This window comes from Amblyomma mixtum, chromosome 10 (genome assembly GCF_055824585.1).
Source record: "Amblyomma mixtum isolate Tamu chromosome 10, ASM5582458v1, whole genome shotgun sequence".
In the NCBI taxonomy this organism is placed as follows: domain Eukaryota; kingdom Metazoa; phylum Arthropoda; class Arachnida; order Ixodida; family Ixodidae; genus Amblyomma; species Amblyomma mixtum.
In genome coordinates this window covers 152,804,137-152,810,368 of record NC_143021.1, presented here as the reverse complement: position 1 = coordinate 152,810,368, position 6,232 = coordinate 152,804,137, and the positions used below count along the sequence as shown (strand labels likewise).

Sequence of the window (6,232 nt, the reverse complement as noted above, 5' to 3'; positions counted from 1 at the left end):
TAGCATTCGGGAGGTGCTCGGCTCGATCCCCAAGGCTACCGAGCACCCGACGGTTTTCTAATAAACGGTAGATTTCACCCGGGCTGCAGCTCGGCTCTTGTGGAGTCAGATACTTGGAAAAAGGATCTTGGACCGAAGAGTTGTGTTCACCGGCCAGTGATTTGTTCCGCCGTCAACCAACGCAAAATCCGCCTCGCGCGGTGAAAGCCCGCTTGTGGCCTTTATCATTTAGTATTTAAGCAAGGTACCAGAGCTTTTCTGTAATCGATATGCTACATCAACCACAAATAATGACTTGTAGGCTGCAGCTGCTGGCACTCCATTGTTCTGTTTTGCATTTAGCATGTTGGAACAAAGCACGGTGGGTTCGTTGAAAGTGTGGTGGCAGTTGTTGTAGCCCATTCCTAATCCGCTACCGATGCCGCAACACGACTGGTCACGCGCGCCTTTGGAGCAGCGCCAGAGAAAACAGGGCACCGACAAATCTCCAGTACCGACTTTGACTAACGTTATGTCCACGCACTCACGCTACTTTCCGCCTTGAGTGTCCTCTGACCTAGTCGGCAGGAATAACGATGCAGTTGCAATTGAATGCAATAACAAAATCTTGCTTCGATGTGCAAACGAATTGCACCAGCTCAAGCGTCAAAATCTTCAGAATCAAACATGGAAAAAAACATGATGATTCCCATATTAGGCTACAATTTCTCCTGTGAAAACTGCCTACTCCACTCTCGTTACTTCGGCATTGATGCTGTCACGGAGTCGTGACAGCATCAATGCCGAAGTAAGGCGACTGGAGCAGGCAGGTAGAAAAAGAAATATATTATCTCAATGCAAATGTGTGTGTTGGGTCAGCCAGGTAGGCGATGTGTAGGCACGCCAATGCGTTCAACTTGAGTCGCAAGATACCCTTAAGCCTTTGTTTTCGTATTGGTTTTTGCAATCTTGAATAATTGTTACCTGGTCATGGAAATACTTTTCAGCCGCAGGAGTCACCAGTACCACTTTGCATGTAAAAAGCCCATGTTGTGGTATAAGCCTCCGTTGAAGTGTGGGGTCCATGGAGTCTACTCTCTTCGTTCATGTCTTTTTGTAGACTGGAATCATCTCTCATAATTCTACCCAGGACCAATTAGCCCAGCTCTCCATGCTTAGCAAAAACAAGGCAGCAGTAATGAAACCAGTTATCTCATGTGTCCACTTTTTGTGACCTGCGATGAGTGGAATAAAAACACATATTTAAGTTAACACTTATGCATCATAATGTTAATATTCGTAGTCGAAACAGTATGACACAATGTAGCCAAAACATGCAGACATTTCGCACTTCATGCATAGAATGCAGCATCTAAAAGACGAGCAATATTGATTGTAAAACTTCAAATGGCCTGCAACAGGCCATTCTGACCGCCAACTAATATTACTCCTATAAACATGTAATCATATCAGGCCAGAGCAACCCAAACTGCTCCAAGCAGTAGAATTAAGGAAAAGAGTAATGAAAGTAAGAGAACATTTCATGACAACCACAAAAACAAAGCACAATGCAGTAACAACTTACAACACAGCTTTTGACTTCATATGGTGGCCACAAAATACATGCCATTGACTCGTACTGGAAGACAGATGTGCCACCTGCAGATACCAATTTCCCATTATCACTATGACAGGAGTAGAAAAACAGGCATGCGAACTCGGCCCAACAGTGAATATCACCTGAATGTAAAAAGATCAGAAAAAATATACTTGCCCAAGTATACGCCTCAATATAAAGGAAAAACTATAGCCTGTTTAAAATGCATCAGTTCCGCTAGCATTATTAAAGGAATCTTGGTATGAGAAAAAACAAATCTGCGTTCGAAAGCGCACATAAACATCGTAATAACTGAGACAATTATTGCGCCACTTCCTTTTTTCACAAAGCAATTTTCAATTAAAGCAAATGCAAGATCCTCTGCTCTGGGTAACCAGAAACGCGATCGGCATCATAAAAAAAAAGGTGTTCACATACTGACTTAAAAATTAAATCCTGAGAGCCAGAAATTAACTTTCGTTGGTAACTGCAAGCTCAGACCATGCTTTCTTTATAGTGGGGTTTGAATTCAGACGCGGAAAATGGGCACTGATCGTACTGGAGGGTTCCGGACTAAATTAGGCGACCTAAAATTTCTTAACGTGACCTGACATTGCACAGCACAGGGGCATTCTTTTTTTTTCATTTTACCTAAATCAAAATGCGGCTACTGCGATCAGGATCGACCCCCCGACCTAAGGTTCAACAGCCTAGGGCCAAGCAAAAACCGCGGCGCATATAAAGTGTTTGAATCCCCTTCAATGTGCCAACGCTCTCTCGAAAGACAATCATACGTTTTACGCACAGCCAAAGTGCCGATCCTTGAAACGTGCGTGGTGGTGTGAACAAGCATGGACAGAAACGAGTAGAACGAGGCATATACGTTGAGAAATCTGTGCTCAACAAGAAAAGAAAAACGCGCAAACAGACGCATGCGCATACTAAAATCATGCAAAGCTAGCGCATGCACGGTAGGATCCCCTGTGCCAAAACAAGTACCGACAATTGTTGGCAGAGCAACTCACCGCGGCGACATTTTGCCAGCCAGCGACAAAAAGCGCCTTAAACGCTTTTTATAGCATTGAACACGAATACTGCAGCAGTACGACAGGTCACCGTTCTAGCATTATATGCTTCGGATAATGCACGAGACTACTGCTTACCTTTTCAGACGATTGCGTAGTCGTGCAGAACGCAGTTTGCCTTCGTGTCACGGGCACTACACCAACCAGTGTAAGTTCAGCACGAGTGCTGCGTAGCCGGCACACACTACCACGTAGTCACACAGAAGAATATATTCCAGGCCTTATTTGGAACCTTTCAACCGCGGCACTGGCCACGCATCTTTGTGCCTGGACAACCATGTGCACAGACTGAAAAGTTGGAGACACCAGAAAAAATGACCCTTTGCCTCGAATAGGCTATGTCGACAGCACTACGCGTTTGTGAACCCTTGTGCAAGAATAAACGCACGCATACCACAACAGATTTCACGACGGCTCACAATCCAAGTAGTGAATTGTAACAAGCGTCGAAGCGCGTGGCAACTCCCGAAGCGCCATGAGGGTTATACAGAAAAATAGCCACCGGCATGCACCAGGCAGTAACGACTAGTTTCTGTTTCGGTTTCGTTGTGAAAAAGCTTATATCCTACTTTTCACTTTATTTTTGGTATTTTAATTGGGTATTCAGCCGTATCGGCATCCGCAGCTATTGCCAGCAATTACCACTGGTAGAGACGCGCTGATTAGCGACCTGTTGCTTGCGCTGCGGTTGAAAAATGCATGAGTTCTCACGGCAGTATCGCAATGTTGCTTTGCTCATTCACGAAACTACATGCCGATTTCTTTTTGTATAGAGAAGTTTTTTTTGATATTGCTTGGAGATCAGCAAGGCTAACAAAGAACCCAACGCTGCAGTCGTAGAGAGTAGGTTGTGGTAAGAACATGGTGACGCTGCTCCTTAAAATCTTTGACCGGCCGCACGACGTGCGAGGCGGCAGAGTTGAAACGCGCGTCGAGCGAACAACCTTCATGGTACTTATATGCTTTCTTGACACTATATTGAAGGTGTGCATTTGCTATAGTGTAGTTGTCTCATCCAATGTAAAAACCAAATCAATTCTTAGCGTGAAATATACTATGTAATTTAGATCCTCATATTGTGTTTATATATATCTGCATTTCTCTTTTTATAAAATAGTGTTGTACTGATAATTGTGTACCAAGGTGCGTGTATAAGTGCGCTGCAATGAGCCTAGTAGAAACATTCTGTGTATATATTTGCATTCGTAACCCTTCTACAAAGCAGCTGTGTGGCCAGTTATGTGCTTAACAATTTGTTAAGTGAATTTGTAATGTGTTGAAATGCACGCTCAATAAACTTTTCTGAATGAAATTGAGTGTTTGGATTCAGGCATGCAGGGCTCTGTAAACATTCAATATATTACTTTGTAAACAATGAAGTTAAACTTTTTCTGAAATATTTTCCTAAATATAATCTAAGCCTTAGTGCATAAGTCTTTAGTACTGAAATATTTTTGAAATTGTGAAGTCAACATATGCACATGTAAAAAAAGAATTGTGTTATGCAGTTTTTATTCTAACAGCATAAAGTGCCGAGTGCACCTTTGATGGATTTTACCCACTGAGATTGTTAGCGATCTGAGGAGTTTCATTTTTTCAACCATATAAGCACATGCATGCAGTATCTGCTGCCCAGCATCGGCCATTAAAATGCAGCCATGGTTTGTGCCGTGCCCAACTAGTAGGTACACGTCCATATGCTCCCACCATGGTTTCCACATAGTCCAGTGTTGCCTGCCAGGCCCATCAATATAACCACGATGGATACCACCAAGCCCACCAAATCCCATCTTGTTCACTGAAGTGTTCAGCGTGGTTTCCATTCAGCCCAATATTGTTTACTGGAAGTGCCAGTGCAGCAGCCCCAATTTCCACTGCATCTAGAATGGCCCAGCGTCGCCATTAGTTCATCCAACATCATTTCTACAATTCTCCACCAGCACCAACGTGGAAACCAACACTTCCAATCGGCCCACAGTTTTCTCCAACATAACTAGCGTAAAATTTAGCAAGACTTTTGCTGGAATTTTCAACAAGGTATCGAAGGTAATAATGCGTATGACTTGATTTTGTATGTGTTGCAGCGGGGATATGTGTGTTCGGTAGGTGTTTCCCCATGAAGAGATACAATAGTTGATACGGCTATGAAAGAAAGCATAGCAGATTGAAATGAACCTGTGTAAAAAAAGTAATTTCGTACTTTATGAGTACCCTTGTGCATATGCTGTTTTATTTGTTAAACTGTTTATGTGCGTATAGAATTTTAAGTGGCAGTCAAGTTCTACTCCAAGAAACATCGCATGATCAGTAGCAGTCAGGCTATAAGAGGCAAGGGAAATATGTGGATATTCAGCAACAGTGTTATGGGAAGATGAAAAGGTGACAAAGTTAGATTTAGAGTCATTAATACTGAACAAGTTGTTTCGACACCAAATTGCTAACTTTTCAGCATCAGTATTCAGTTTATGTGTTAAGGAATCTATTGACTTCTCAGATGGTATTATCGTAGTATCATCGGCATATAATATACATTCAAAAGAGGTAAGTCAAGATGGCATATCATGAATGTATAATAGGAAAAGAAGTAGTCCAAGGATGGAACCCCCAGAAGCGCCAACGCTAGCAGCCTTCGGTGCAGTTTACCGACCAGAGATGCAAACGACATGAATCTGGTTAGGTAAGTAGCTGGGAATTACCGATAGTGCAAGGCCAGATACCCCAAGGGCGTTTAGATTGTCAAAAATTATGTTGTTATTATTTGAATCAAATGCCTTTGAGAGATCGATGAATAATGCTCCATTGAAATTACCGCGCTCAATAACTTCTTTAATTTTATGTTTATAAAGTTAAAGCTAATTCAGTTGAAAAACCAGGCCGGAAGCCGAATTGCCTAGAATATATGATGTGAAATTTTGACAGGTAACTTGTCAGACGGACGACGAATACTTTATCTGTAATGACGAAGAAGTGCCCGCGCGGCAGCGGGACGGCTCTCGGCGAGCGGACGGCTCTCGGCGAGCGCGTGCTTCCTATTGGTGCTGTTGGAACCGCTGACTGTCGGTGAACGCCGTTCCGCGCTTATTGCTTTGTGCCGTGCTGCGTTTTGTCTTCTGTGCCCGAAAAACCCATTACAAGTGGTGGAGGTGGACTCTGATCCCGTACTGGAGCTGAGAAACGGCACCGTTACCACCCCAATGCCGAGAGACACAGCACTGCCGCCACCGCCGCCGTCATCGGTACCGCCAGCACCTGTTATCTGCGCTGGCATGCCTCGGCAGCGGGACCCATCTGTCTTCAGCGGCACCGGTGACAATGATGTGGAAGATTGGCTGGCGTCTTACGAGTGGGTAAGCCCGCACAACCGCTGGGACGATACCATGAAGCTCAGTAACGTCATATTCTATCTCACTGACGTCGCCAACCTCTGGTTCCGCAACCATGAAGCGGAAGTCATCACCTGGTCGGCTTTCAAAACGAACTTCGCGGGGGTATTTCGCCGTCCTGGTGTGCGCAAGCTCCGCGCTGTACAGCGCTTGCGAGAGCGGGCGCAGCAGCCTGGTGAGACGTTCAC

The 6,232-nt window shown here is 44.3% G+C and overlaps 1 pseudogene; it reads right to left on the bottom strand.

Annotated features, from left to right (window-relative positions):
• Nucleotides 1-228: 228 nt before the first annotated feature.
• On the bottom strand, nt 229-2,612 carry LOC149327402 (MICOS complex subunit Mic10 pseudogene; annotated as a pseudogene).
• Nucleotides 2,613-6,232: the final 3,620 nt, after the last annotated feature.